We start from the raw sequence: 15,786 nt of genomic DNA, 5'->3' as shown, positions 1-15,786 counted from the left end.
GTAACAAAGCCTACCATCAGTAACACACTACGCCGCCAGGGACTCAAATCCTGCAGTGCGAGACGTGTCCCCCTGCTTAAGCCAGTACATTTCCAGGCCCATCTGAAGTTTGCTAGAGTGCATTTGGATGATCCAGAAGAGGATTGGGTGAATGTCATATGTTCAGATGAAACCAAAATATAACTTTTTGGTAAAAACTCAACTCGTCTTGTTTGGAGGACAAAGAATGCTGAGTTGCATCCAAAGAACACCTTACCTACTGTGAAGTATGGGGGTGGAAACATCATGCTTTGGGGCTGTTTTTCTGCAAAGGGACCAGGACGACTGATCCGTGTAAAGGAAAGAATGAATGGGGCCATGTATCGTGAGATTTTGAGTGAAAACCTCCTTCCATCAGCAAGGGCATTGAAGATGAAACGTGGCTGGGTCTTTCAGCATGACAATGATCCCAAACACACCGCCCGGGCAACGAAGGAGTGGCTTCGTAAGAAGCATTTCAAGGTCCTGGAGTGGCCTAGCCAGTCTCCAGATCTCAACCCCATAGAAAATCTTTGGAGGGAGTTGAAAGTCCGTGTTGCCCAGCGACAGCCCCAAAACATCACTGCTCTAGAGGAGATCTGCATGGAGGAATGGGCCAAAATACCAGCAACAGTGTGTGAAAACCTTGTGAAGACTTACAGAAAACGTTTGACCTGTGTCATTGCCAACAAAGGGTATATAACAAAGTATTGAGAAACTTTTGTTATTGACCAAATTCTTATTTTCCACCATAATTTGCAAATAAATTCATTAAAAATGTGATTTTCTGGAAAAAAAATTCTCATTTTGTCTGTCATAGTTGACGTGTACCTATGATGAAAATTACAGGCCTCTCTCATCTTTTTAAGTGGGAGAACTTGCACAATTGGTGGCTGACTAAATACTTTTTTTCCCCACTGTACCCGTCGCAAGACCCACTGGTTGATGCTTATTTACAAAACCCTCTTAGGTCTCACTCCACCCTATCTGAGATACCTACTGCAGCCCTCATCCTCCACACACAACACCCACTCTGCCAGTCACATTCTGTTAAAGGTCCCCAAAGCGCACACATTCCTGGGTCGCTCCTCTTTCCAGTTCGCTGCAGCTAGCGACTGGAACGTGCTGCAAAAAACACTTAAACTGGACAGTTTTATCTCCATCTCTTCATTCAAAGACTCAATCATGGACACTCTTACTGACAGTTGTGGCTGCTTTGCGTGATCTATTGTTGTCTCTACCTTCTTGCCCTTTGTGCGGTTGTCTGTGCCCAATAATGTTTTCATGTTGGGTTGCTACCTTGCTGTGTTGTCGTGTGTTGCTGCCATGCTATGTTGTTGTCTTAGGTCTCTCTTTATGTAGTGTTGTGTTGTCTCTCTTGTTGTGATGTGTGTTTGGTGCTATACATGTATATATATATTTTTTAATCCCAGCCCCCGTCCCCGCAGGAGGCCTTTTACCTTTTGGTAGGCTGTCATTGTAAATAAGAATTTGTTCTAAACTGACTTGCCTAGTTAAATAAAGGTTAAAATAATAATAATAATAATAATAATACATTTAAAAAATCAGTAACATTTCTTGGCTCTTGTTTAACTGTATTTATTTCTGCCCATCCTCTTTGTAGGACAAAAAGAAACATCGTCTTTTATTTTGTTGTTACATGTACATTCTACACACATTTTACAGTAGTAATTAATAGAGTAGTTAAATAGCAAGAATAAAGTAATGTATACATCGTGTTTTTAGTCATAATTATTATAGAACATGAGCTTTTAAACCCACCCCTCAGCTACTCTCAGTCCATCCCACTTATCTCCGTAAACTGCCCACTTATGATTTCCATGTGCCATATATTTTTATGTTTCACATAAATTCTGAACCTGTCTAATCGCATAGTATCTACAGATTGTAAGTTAAAGATAAATATGTGTACTAAAATTATTATTATATTGTTGATTGATTGACTATGGTTTTCCAAATCTCCCAACATTGCTATTTGTAGGGTTCATTTTAGATAAATGTTGTGATTTTTCAGCCATTCCTGAATCTGTGACCAGAAAGCAGTTACATAGGGGCAATACCAAAATAAGTGATCTAACGATTCTGTCTCTTCATCGCAAAATCTGCAGAACATTCTGTTTGGCAAGAATTTTGTACCACGGAATCGGCACATCAAAAATCTCTTCCAAAATATTTTGCAACCTGTAATGCGCCGCGGTCAACATTTTGGTCCTCAAGTAAAACTGATCTATATTTTGTAGACATTTTTTTGTGTGCCAATTTTGGTCTTTAGGAAAGGGCAGACAAACAAGTTCCCTACCTATCTTTTTTAACTTTCCAATACCCGTCATCAGTACCTTTTAGACATATTTGGCCATGAATAGGAGTCCACGTTCTTGTGAATACAATAGAACTGCAATTACCTGTGAAACAAAGCATTCTTTGTCCACAAATTCTTTCATATACCAAACACTCTGAATATGCATGTCATGTTAATGAGGACCTGAATACTTGGGACTTTATGGAATGCTGTGTCTGGGTTCTGTAATGTGGCTCCTGGGTGCTGTACATCAGGAGTTTGGAGCTGTGTTAGCCAGATGGTGTTTGCTTAGCCTAGCCATGCTTTTCGACGCAGTTAGCGGTACACGCGCCAAGCCATGGCCCTGGCCTTGATATAGACTGACAATAACAGTCATTACAGATAATTTTTTCCTAAAAGCTACAGTGCCTTTTTCCACATTTTGTTGTTACAGCCTGAATTTAAAATGGATTAAAATGATTTTTTTGTCACCCCATAATATCAAAGGGAATTCTGTTGAAAAGCCGAAATGTCTTGAGTCAATAAGGATTCAACCCCTTTGTTATGGCAAGTCTAAATAAGTTCAGGAGTAAAAATTTGCTTAATAAGTCACATAATAAGTTGCATGGACTCTGTGTGCAATAATGGTGTTTAACATGATTTTTGAATGACTACCTCATCTCTGTAACCCACACGTACAATTATCTGTTAGCTCCCTCAGTCGAGCAGTGAATTTCAAAAACCGAGTCAATCACAAAGACCAGGGAGGTTTTCCAATGCCTTGCAAAGAAAGGCACCTATAAGTAGATGGTTAAAAATAGTAAATCAGACGTTGAATATCCCTTTGAGCATGGTGTAGTTAGTAATTACACTTTGGATGGTGTATCAATACACCCAGTCACTACAAAGATACAGGCTTCCTTCCTAACGCAGTTGCCGGAGAGGAAGGAAACCGCTCAGGGATTTCACAGTGAGACCAATGGTGACTTTAAAACCATGACAGAGTGTAATGGCTGTGATAGGAGAAAACTGAGGATGGATCAACAACATTGTAGTTACTACACAATACTAACCTAAATGACAGAGTGAAAAGAAGGAATCCTGTACATAATACAAATATTCCAAAACATGGATCCTGTTTGCAACAAGGCACTAATATAATACTGCAAGAAATGTGGCAAAGCAATTACATTTTTGTCCTGAATACAAAGTGATTATTCCACTGTGCCTGTATTTTGTTGGAGCTATCCAGCGCAACTGTGTACGATGGAATAAACTCTGTATTCGGTGATTTACCCTCCTGCGCCTGACTCCTTCTAATCACACTCATCACAGTAACACAACAAAGTGTGGAATTATTCCAGGGGTATGAATACATTCTGAAGGCACTGTAACTAGCTAGCCAAGCCACAGAATGAGAACTGGATTGGCAATAGACATTGTGAATGGATGGATCGAATGTGTCAAGGGAGAGCCAACATGGCATCCAGTTTCAATTAAAACCACTGCTTTCAGGTTGGCCAAATGGAAACAGCCTCTTTGGTTGTCAGTATGGCTCTGGCGATGGATGGCACTTCCTGTGGTAATGGACAGGTGGCTGATGTGTGTATGTGTGCGTGTGCACGCATGTGTGATGGTTTGTCGTAGTTTAATCCCTATAATCCCTGGGGCTGTGTGTGTGTGTGTGTGTGTGTGTGTGTGTGTGTGTGTGTGTGTGTGTGTGTGTGTGTGTGTGTGTGTGTGTGTGTGTGTGTGTGTGTGTGTGTGTGTGTGTGTGTGTGTGTGTGTGTGTGTGTGTGTGTGTGTGTGTGTTTGAGTGAAGGTGACAGATGTGGCGTAGGAAGACCGGCTACCGCATCTCAGATCATTCAAATATGACACAGAAAAACGTTGACCCATCCTTCATCCTCTTTACATTTTTACATTTTAGTCATTTAGCAGACACTCTTATCCAGAGCGATTTACAGTTAGTGCATTCATCTTAAGATAGCTTTGTGGGACAACCACATATCACAGGCATAGAAAGTTAAAACATTCTCAATAAAGTAGCTATCAGGTTTGAGCATAGCCTGAAGGTAGGGAGGGGCAGTTCCTCTTGCTGTTCCGTAGGTAAGCACTCTTTCTCTGTCTTCTTTCACCCACTCTCATTCTCTCTCCCTCCTTTCTATCGCTCTCATGCGTTTATCTGATGGTGGAGATTGACAGATCTGTGTCGCAGGGAGGATATAACAGCTAGCCAAAGCTAAAGTTAAAACCACTGAGCCTATGTAATTGAACTGCTAAAGACTATTTAGATAAACAAAGCTCTTTGAACTGAAACTTAGTTTGAGGTGGAGCACACTGTCGCACAATGCGTCTAATATATTGAAACTCTTATAGAATGACAATAAGCACTTGTGATTTATTACATTTATTTGAGCAGCGGCAATGTACATCAAAACATATGTCTCAGAAGTGAGAAGTGATGCGTTGTACCGGATTTAGCTAATAGCTCATTTACATGTGCAGTCCCCGGACAGGTGAACATATAAACATGAAAACATTACAGTGAGGGAAAAAAGTATTTGATCCCCTGCTGATTTTGTATGTTTGCCCACTGACAAAGACATGATCATTCTATAATTTTAATGGTAGGTTTATTTGAACAACAAAATCCAGAAAAATGCATGTCAAAAATGTTATGAATTGATTTGCATTTTAATGAGGGAAATAAGTATTTGACCTCTGCAAAACATGACTTAGTACTTGGTGGCAAACCCTTGTTGGCAATCACAGAGATCAGACGTTTCTTGTAGTTGGCCACCAGGTTTGCACACATCTCAGGAGGGATTTTGTTCCACTCCTCTAGCAGATCTTCTCCAAGTCATTAAGGTTTCGAGGCTGACGTTTGGCAACTCGAACCTTCAGCTCCCTCCACAGATTTTCTATGGGATTAAGGTCTGGAGACTGGCTAGGCCACTCCAGGACCTTAATGTGCTTCTTCTTGAGCCACTCCTTTGTTGCCTTGGCCGTGTGTTTTGGGTCATTGTCATGCTGGAATACCCATCCACGACCCATTTTCAATGCCCTGGCTGAGGGAAGGAGGTTCTCACCCAAGATTTGATGGCCCCGTCCATCGTCCCTTTGATGCGGTGAAGTTGTCCTGTCCCCTTAGCAGAAAAACACCCCCAAAGCATAATGTTTCCACCTCCATGTTTGACAGTGGGGATGGTGTTCTTGGGGCCATAGGCAGCATTCCTCCTCCTCCAAACACGGCAAATTTAGTTGATGCCAAAGAGCACGATTTTGGTCTCATCTGACCACAACACTTTCACCCAGTTACCTCTGAATCATTCCGATGTTCATTGGCAAACTTCAGACGGCCCTGTATATGTGCTTTCTTGAGCAGGGGGACCTTGTGGGTGCTGCAGGATTTCAGTCCTTCACAGCGTAGTGTGTTACCAATTGTTTTCTTGGTGACTATGGTCCCAGCTGCCTTGAGATCATTGACAAGATCCTCCCATGTAGTTCTGGGCTGATTCCTCACCGTTCTCATGATCATTGCAACTCCACGAGGTGAGATCTTGCCTGGAGCCCCAGGCCGAGGGAGATTGACAGTTCTTTTGTGTTTCTTCCATTTGCGAATAATCGCACTACCTGTCACCTTCTCACCAAGCTGCTTGGCGATGGTCTTGTAGCCCATTCCAGCCTTGTGTAGGTCTACAATCTTGTCCCTGACATCCTTGGAGAGCTATTTGGTCTTGGCCATGGTGGAGAGTTTGGAATCTGATTGATTGATTGCTTCTGTGGACAGTTGTCTTTTATACAGGTAACAAGATGAGATTAGGAGCACTCCCTTTAAGAGTGTGCTCCTAATCTCAGCTCGTTACCTGTATAAAAGACACCTGGGAGCCAGAAATCTTTCTGATTGAGAGGGGGTCAAATACTTATTTCCCTCATTAAAATGCAAATCAATTTATAACATTTTTGACATGCATTTTTCTGGATTATTTTGTTGTTATTCTGTCTCTCACTGTTCAAATAAACCTACCATTAAAAGTATAGACTGATCATTTCTTTGTCAGTGGGCAAACGTACAAAATCAGCAGGGGATCAAATACTTTTTTCCCTCACTGTATATCCAAACAGACAGCATACATACAGTACCAGTCAAACGTTTGGACACACCTATTCATTCAAGGGTTTTTCTTTATTTTTTATATTTTCTACCTTGTAGAATAATAGTGAAGACATCAAAGCTATGAAATAACAATCATGTAGTAACCCAAAAAGTGTTTAAAAAATATCTAAATATATTTTATATTTGAGATTCTTCAAAGTAGCCACCCTTTGCCTTGATGACAGCTTTGCACACTCTGTGCATTCTCTCAACCAGCTTCACCTGGAATGCTTTTCCAACAGTCTTGAAGGAGTTCCCACATATGCTGAGCACTTGATGGCTGGTTTTCCTTCACTCTGATGTCCAACTCATCCAAAACCATCTCAAGTGGTTAGAGGTCAGGTGATTGTGGAGGCCAGGTCATCTGATGCAGCACTCCATAACTCTTCTTCTTGGTAAAATAGCCCTTACACAGCCTGGAGGTGTGTTGGGTCATTGACCTGTTGAAAAATAAATGATAGTCCCACTAAGCCCAAACCAGATGGGATGGCGTATCGCTGCAGAATGCTGTGGTAGCCATGATGGTTAAGTGTGCCTTAAATTCTAAATATATCACAGACCAGCAAAGCACCCCCACACCATCACACCTCCTCCTCCATGCTTCACGGTGGGAACTACACACGCGGAGATCATCCGTTCACCTACACTGCGTCTCACAAAGACACGGCGGTTGGAACCAAAAATCTCAAATTTGGACTCCAGACCAAACAACAGATTTCCACCGGTCTAATGTCCATTGCTCGTGTTTCTTGGCCCAAGCAAGTCTCTTATTATTATTGGTGTCCTTTAGTAGTGGTTTCTTTGCAGCAATTCGACCATGAAGGCCTGATTCATGCAGTCTCCTCTGAACAGTTGATGTTGAGATGTCTGATACTTGAACTCTGTGAAGCATTTATTTGGGCTGCAATTTCTGAGGCTGGTAACTCTGGGCAGCAGAGGTAACTCTGGGTCTTTTTCTTCCTGTGTCGGTCCTCATGAGAGCAATTTTTTTGATGGATTTTGCGACTGCACTTGAAGATACTTTCAAAGTTGTTGAAATTTTCCGCATTGACGGACCTTCATGTTTTAAAGTAATGATGGACTGTCGTTTCTCTTTGCTTATTTGAGCTGTTCTTGCCATAATATGGACTTGGTATTTTACCAAATAGGGCTATCTTTTGTATACCACCCCTTCCTTGTCACAACACAACTGATTGGCTCAAATGCATTCAGAAGAAAATAAATTCCACAAATTAACTTTTTACAAAGCACAGCTGTGAATTGAAATGCATTCCAGGTGACTACCTCATGAAGCTGGTTGAGAAAATGTCATGAATGTGCAAAGCTGTCATCAAGGCAAAGGGTGGCTACTTTGAAGAAACTCAAATATAACATATGTTTTGATTTGTTTAACACTTGTTTGGTTACTACATGATTCCATATGTGTTATTTCATAGTTTTGATATCTTCACTACTATTCTACAATGTAGAAAATAGTAAAAATTAAGAAAAACCCTGGAATGAGTATGTGTGTCCAAACTTTTGACTGGGACTGTACATCAGACATATTAAAAAATGGAGGTCAGGACATATAGACACATTTCAAAACAGAAGTCAAGACATTACACATAACAAAGTCATGCAGTTCATTTGTACTGATTCATTTCTCTTCTCTCTCCCATAGGGATGATGAGCATGCTCTGATCCTGCAGTACTGCCAGACCCTGGGGGCGGAGGTATCTCCCTGCAGCCAGCCCCAGAGCCCTGCCCAGATCCTACAGGCCGTGGAGAGAGAGGAGCGGGGAGAGCTGGAGCGAATCATCCAGCGCCTGGAGGACGAGCAGAGGTATGGGATAGGTCAACGAAGGTCTCTGTCAAATGTCAGCACTACTAGGTTCCACCCTCTTACCAAAAGTGATGTCCAGTATCTTCCTCTCATAGTTCCTCTTCTCTTCTCGCCCTCTCTTTACCCCAGTCAAACTTTCACACACACATACACATTGACAGTCTGTTTCTCTCTCTCTCCCCCTCTTTGAATAGTGAATGGAGGTAGAGTAAGGTCAGCGGTGACTGTGCACTCTAGTGTACTTGGAGCTGCTGTGTCTCTCTCTGTGTCTGAGGCAGTGGCTGTGTCTGTGATTTAGCTCTACTCACAGTCTGCTTTATGAGCCAGGCTATAAACGCCAGCTAAAGTAATACAGTCAGTCTGGAGCCTACGGCTCTATACACACACAGATAAAAACAGGGCCAGTACCTCTTTGTACAGTGGCTTTAGATAAGATTTCACTGAGACAGAGAAGGGGTAGTGGGAGATTTGAGTAGTACTATTGGGCTCATCATACAGTATTTGTGGGCACGATTGTGTGGTGACTGTGTGTATGTGTGTGTGCGCTTGTGTGTCTGCATGTGTGTGTGTGTGCACTGTCTGACTTCTGCATCTCCCTCTCGCCCGTCTCTGTGTCTCCCCAAGGACCCTGCAGAGGGAGTATGAGAAGCTGAAGGAGCAGCACGGGGGCCAGAGGGGGCCTGGTTCTGTGGGGCACTGGGACCCTGAGGGGTCCTCTCACCCCAGGGGTCCTAACGAGGCTGACCTGCTGGCTGAGGCCAAACTGCTCCGGCAGCACAAGGGTCGTCTGGAGGCCCGCATGGACATACTGGAGGAGCACAACAAACAGCTGGAGTCCCAGCTCCACCGGCTCAGACAGCTCCTGCACCAGGTGGGGAACACTTAGAGGGACACATACAGTATAGACACACACACACACACACACACACACGCACACACACCACCTCAGACAGCTTGCCAGTGCAATATGTGTGTTGATAACACACACATGGAGACAAACATGCTTGTTCCAGCTGTGGTATTACTTGCACTGATCATGCAACAACAATAAAACATCCTTCTTAGCCTAGAAAGTGTCCTTGTTTGTTTCATAACTCATTCCTCTAAAGTTAGAATCTGATCATATTCCAACCAGCCTCCTAATCCCTCCCTATGCAGTAACCCAATCCATCTATCCTATGTTAATGCCTCTCCTGATGCTCAATAAGTTAGGATGATTCTTTAGATGTGTGGAAAATAAAAGCTCTCCAACCAAACAGAGTCAATCAGAGCAGGTAAACGTCAGGCAGGTATTGACTCAGGGCCCTGGAGCTGAAAGCAGCGAGGCATAGTATTAAGTAACCTCAGCCTGGGAAAGATAAGGTGACTCGGCTGATTCTTAGGGGATTAAGGGGTCATTTAAACCTTGCAAGACACACACACAAATACACACCCACATACACACCACTTCCTCCAGCCTAGCCCACCCAAATTCTAAGACCGGCATTGTACACAAACATGAACATCCACGCATAGACACATCCATGCATTCACAGAGTCTTCAGATATCCAGATCCTGACTTTTTTTACTAAATTGTTTTAACGAGATTATAAATCATTCAAAAGAGAAACTAAGTCGTTCAAATGAGAATTCCAAGAGTCTAATTTAAATGTACCTTCCGTAGTGCTCTGAAATTCACAGAATAAATATTTATTCAGCTTTTCAGCCCATCATTGTCAGTTTATGGCTAACCAAATGACAGGTTCTCTCAAGTGAGGCGTAAGAAGGATGTTCCTAATTCACAGGAGACGTTTGAAAATGTATATTATGAATACAATTCTACTCATTTTACCATAGGGTGGAGAGAAATATTTGCAGTTTTAAATATGATATCTGAGTGAGAGTGACAAAAATCAGTGGGGGCCCCCGGTCGGTAATTTGACCATGATTACTACAAGTTTAGATAGCTAGCTAGACTAATTTGCCAATCTTAAAAATGTTAGCTGACATGGGTTAATTGCGTGACAGTCAGTGACTGACATAACAAGAGATAAACTGATGATGCCCAACCACATTTTGAAATTGCAAATTGAGTATTATACTATTCTAAACTCTCAACAGTTGAGACACCGACTGAGTTTCACATTTTTGTTTATTATAGTTTTTTGGGGGAAATTGACCATGCGGGTCGCCAGTTGCCCATCCCTGGTCTACACTATGTTTTGTTGGCTTTTACCAATGTATCTTTAGTACTCAAATGTTACTGATACATTGATCTGACTGCTATACTGTATATAATACACAACACTATCTCATGTGGCATACTGTAATGAATCACTTATAGTAGATGGTAACAAAATAGATGGTACTGGTTCAAACAGCATTTATTAGAGTGATTTGACAAAATTGGTTAGGCAATGTCTGGCTGTGAAGCTGAATCATAGGAGTATAATTACAACATACCCATTATATCCTCTGCCTCCTTGATTCCCATGTAGACTCCTGTCAGTGAGGGATATTTGCGACAATTATACAAACTACACATGAAGGCAAGACTCTTCTTTTCCCTCGTCCCAGTCTCTCTCCCTTCAGTGCCCACTCCAACACCAGTCGATATGCAACCAGCCTGTATTGACTGAGAACAAATATGTTATTTGTGAATAGCTAGATACAAATAATCTAATAACAAGAAACAATTTGATTTGATCAGAGTGCAATTATAAAACAACAAAAGTAATCAATAGATTATGTCCTTTATATTTTGTTTCTGTATGCTGGGACAAGCAAGAATAATGTCACTTACTTGATAGACAGCTGTCCATTCGGTCCAGCAGGTATGAGCTGCTTCTTCCATTTTATTTTTGGGACATGGAGCAGTCTCTATAACTCCAGGATTGATGAGCGCAAAAAAGTCTAAGGGGTTTGTTACACAATCACTGGTTGTACTGCTTTCTTTGCTGTAGCCCCGCAATTGATGGCAGTAACAAGTCCCACTCTGCGCAGCACAAACACTCATCGTTGGTTGCCATGGGTTGACATGCCCCGCAGTTGCACCACCACTCCCCCTCAGACCTGGCTCTCACCACCGCTCCTGGTGGCTCGGTTACAGGCGCCGCTGATTCATCCTCCCTCCGTGTTGCTCAGCGTCCAACTGCACAAGTTCCTCAGTAAATTCTGGCTTGAGTAAATAAAACATTATTCTACCTCAAAGTCCGACAGGATTTATCAAATGTTATGATGATTTGCCAATACGAAAGCAAGCTATCTACTTTAGCTACTACAGTACGCAACAGCTGGCTTCCTCCCGGGAGTTTTGTTTACAAAACCACAGCAAGCCTTGGCGGGAAGACAATGCAGCAGAATCCAAAGTAGTCTGTAAATGAGGAAGTTTTAAAATAGGATAATAGGATAATATAGAGCTGGCTGGCTTCTCCGTGCATCGGCAGGACAGAGCAGCTACGTATGTGTCTATTTGTCAATAACTGCTGGTGCGCAATGTCTAATATTGAAGAAGTCTCGAGGTATTGCTAGCCTGAGGTAGAATGTTTTATTTATTTTATTTAACCTTTACTTAACTAGGCAAGTCAGTTAAGAACAAATTCGTATTTACAATGACGGCCTACCCCGGACGACGCTGGGCCAATTGTGCGCCGCCCTATGGGATTCCCAATTACAGCCGGATTGTGATACAGCCTGGAATCTAACCGGAGTCTGTAGTGACACCTCTAGCACTGAGATGCAGTGCCTTAGACTGCTGCACCACTCGGGAGCAGTAAATACCTCATGATAAATTGTAGAGCACATTATCTACCAAGAGAGTTCTCATCTATATTATTCATAGCCGTCTATTCACATTTACATTTACATTTTAGCTATTTACCACCACAAACCGATGCTGGCAGTAAGACCGCACTCAACGAGCTGTATAAGGCCATAAGTAAACAAGAAAATGCTCATCCGGAAGTGGCGCTCCTAGTGGCCGGGGACTTTAATGCAGGCAAACTTAAATCTGTTTGACCTAATTTCTATCAGCATGTCACATGTGCAACAGAGGAAAAAAAACTCTAGACCACCTTTACTCCACACACAGAGATGCATACAAAGCTCTCCCTCGCCCTCCATTTGGCAAATCTGACCATACTTCTATCCTCCTGATTCCTGCTTACAAGCAAAAACTAAAGCAGGAAGTACCAGTGACTCGCTCAATACAGAAGTGGTCAGATGACGTGGATGCTACGCTACAGGACTGTTTTGCTAGCACAGACTGTAATATGTTTTGGGATTCATCCAATGGCACTGAGGAGTATACCACTTCAGTCACCAGCTTCATCAATAAGTGCATCGACGACGTCTTCCCCACAGTGACCGTACGTACATTTTCCAACCAGAAGCCATGGATTACAGGCAACATCAACACCAAGCTAAAGGCTAGAGCTGCCGCTTTCAAGGAGCGGGATACTAATCCGGACGCTTATAAGATATCCCACTATGCCCTCAGATGAACTATCAAACAGGCAAAGCGTCAATACAGGACTAAGATTGAATCCTACTACACCGGCTCTGACGCTCGTCGGATGTGGCAGGGCTTGCAAAATATTACGGACTACAAAGGGAAACCCAGCCGCGTGCCCAGTGACTCGAGCCTACCAGACGAGCTAAATGCCTTTTATGCTCGCTTCGAGGCAAGCAACACTGAAGCATGCATGAGAGCACCAGCTGTTCCGGACAACTGTGTGATCACGTTCTCCGTAGCCGATGTGAGCAAGACCTTTAAACAGGTCAACGTTCACAAAGCTGCGGGGCCAGACGGATTACCAGGACATGTACTCAAAGCATGCGCGGACCAACTGGCAAGTGTCTTCACTGACATTTTCAACCTCTTCCTGACCGAGTCTGTAATTCCTACATGTTTCAAACAGACCACCATAGTTCCTGTGCCCAAGAAAAGTGAAGGTAACCTGCCTAAATGATTACTGCCCTGTAGCACTCGGTAGCCATGAAGTGCTTTGAAAGGCTGGTCATGGCTCACATCAACACCATCATGCCGGAAACCCTAGACCCACTCCAATTCACATACCGCCCCAAAGACGTTGTGTGAATGCGCTGGAGATGTATCCATCACGTTAACGTTTACTACAGCTGGGGACTGAAGAGGAGTTAGGAGGCGAGCCAGAGATTGTACAGACAGGGAGGGAGTAGAGGAGCGAAGGATGGGATAGGCAGGCAGGCTAAATTGATTGTCTCTGGAAAGCTAAGGGGCATATTGGACTCTAGTAAATGTCAGTGGACATCAGGTGCCCTCTTCTGTGTGTGTGCGTGCGTGCGTGCGTGTTCATACATTCATGCTTTTACTACATTGATGAACTGTCAAGTTTGCTTGAGAGGATCCTTAAAAACGTGTTGAGTATGCTGTCTTAAAGTATTAACTTTGTTTATTCCTTTGATTGGTATTCTGTCTCTTTCTCTTTTTCATGGTAACTGAAATGCCTTAGCCAAGTAGAAAAACAACAACATGGATTCTCTGAAGTTTCTAAGCCAGATCCCAATCAAATAATTGTACTTTTTCATGAATGAAAGTCATCAAATTAAACAAATAAGAACCTAAACCCTTAGATATTTAGCTGAACTCAAGACAGGGAGTGACAGTGTTTGACACAAATTGGGACAGGGCTATAGACACATGTAAATATTACTACACGTGATGACATCTTTTATCCCAGCCCCATCGTGTCACACTGTGTGGTATTCCCTTGTTTGTGACTGATGATTTCTATGTAGAGCAATATTTTGTTTGATGTCTTCACCAGTGAAGTATGCCACTATGAATAATGAATAGTGAGGACTCCATGTTTTAGTATTGACGCTTGTCCTTGTCTCTCTCCTTCCTTATTTTTTAAATTTTCTTTCTGTCTTTGTTGTTGTTTCTCTCTCGATTCTTCTGTTCTCGTCTTACTTGATCCTCATTCCCTCCTCTTGTTTTTTTCCCCTCCTCCCTTGTCCTCTTTTCTACTCCATCTATCTTTCATCGTTCCTCCTCTCTCTTCCTCTCTCTCACCAGGAGATGGACTCCAGGGTGAATGGAGTGTCATCCCCCAGCATGCAAGAACGAGGGGCCCTCACCGAACACACAGGTCGGTTCGACACACACAAACACACGCACACGCACACACACGCACACGCACACGCAGTGTGTTAAACTGTTGTTTGTGTGTGTGTGTGTGTGTTTCAGATGAGCTGTTGGACCACCCACACAACATAAGCTCTGATCTGGCAGACGTCATGGAACAGATCAACTGCATGCAGTCGTAAATCCTCTAACTCTACCTCTCTCTCATCTTTTCTCTGTTTACCTCCCTCTCCTCTTGCCTTTTCCTAGGGAAGAGGAGTTTAGTTAAAAGTAATCTAAAGGGTGCTGCGGGGGTATCAAGACTGGTTTACTCCTCACCTAGCAGGCATAATGGCTCAACAATGATCGCAACAACACTTAAAGATAATACTTAGTTTATGCGTGTGTGTGTGTAGGAGCGGCCCAGGGGCATCTGAACTTAGCTTCAACCAATCAGTGTAGGTGCATGGAGATAGTCAATATTGTGTTTTTTCTCACAAAGTTGTTTCTGTTTTTCTTGTAGCTTCAAGCCTCTCCTCGAGACCACAGGTAATCTATATTTCTCACCCCCCTGCATAATGCCCGTTTCACTCAGGATTTGATAGGAGGAAATTAGCTGGAGCTCATTTCGTAAAGGGTGAATGCGCAAATTAGACAAATAGGTATACTGTCGCTAGCTACATGGCAGGCAGTCCAACTGTTCAATGAACTGAATGTACAAGAGATTCAGCCACTCTCTGGAGGAAAATGGCAGTTTTGTGCTCATCAAGGGGAGTAGATGAGGACAAAGGGGAGGGAGTAACAAAACACACAGAAAATGAAATAGATCACTGAAATGTACTCAACATATCTTGTATATGGAGGCAGAGATGGATTCTAAGGCTCTGTAGACCAGCAGCACAAGTTACCAGCTGTTACTGTAATTACTGTATAGTCTGCTCTCTCGCTCTCTCTCCCACCCTCTCTCTCTCGCCTCTTAACATCTCAGCCCATCTCAATTCTCCCCATTGCCTTTACAGTCAGTTAAACCATTTATTTGTTACGTAGTAGTATTTGGCTGCTCCTTCACAAGGGCCTATTTATTTTCCTTCTCCAGTATTTTCTTCTTCTTCCCTTGATGTCCATTATGTTAGCCAGTGCTATCTGTTTTTTTCACATATTTAATTAAACCTGGGTCAGTTTTGGTATTTATGTCCTCTTAATATGAACCCGTAGTCAACACAGGGAGAAATGTGCTTAGGACCACATTTACCACTTATCTCTCCTTTCTTCCCTTCTTTCTTATCTATACTGAACACATTATAGTTACAGTTCATATAAGGAAATCAGTCAATATAAATAAATTCATTAAGCCCTAATCGATGGATTTCACATGACTTGGAATACAGATATGCAGATG

The 15,786-nt window shown here is 42.7% G+C and overlaps 1 pseudogene across 1 annotated transcript in view; it reads left to right on the top strand.

Moving 5' to 3' along the window:
• LOC311116536 (utrophin-like) overlaps nt 1-14,936 on the top strand; it is a 275,197-nt pseudogene extending 260,261 nt beyond the window's left edge. Inside the window, exons 36-40 of the transcript in view lie at nt 8,140-8,301; nt 8,926-9,172; nt 14,340-14,412; nt 14,511-14,586; nt 14,911-14,936. The product of the transcript in view is annotated as an utrophin-like (transcript). The remainder of the gene's footprint in view (nt 1-8,139; nt 8,302-8,925; nt 9,173-14,339; nt 14,413-14,510; nt 14,587-14,910) is intronic.
• The last annotated feature ends 850 nt before the right edge of the window (nt 14,937-15,786 follow it).

This window comes from Coregonus lavaretus, assembly GCF_964263955.1.
Source record: "Coregonus lavaretus genome assembly, contig: HAP1_SCAFFOLD_535, whole genome shotgun sequence".
Lineage (NCBI taxonomy): Eukaryota > Metazoa > Chordata > Actinopteri > Salmoniformes > Salmonidae > Coregonus > Coregonus lavaretus.
Note: the sequence above shows the minus strand (reverse complement) of the source record. Positions and strands in the feature narration are given on the sequence as shown.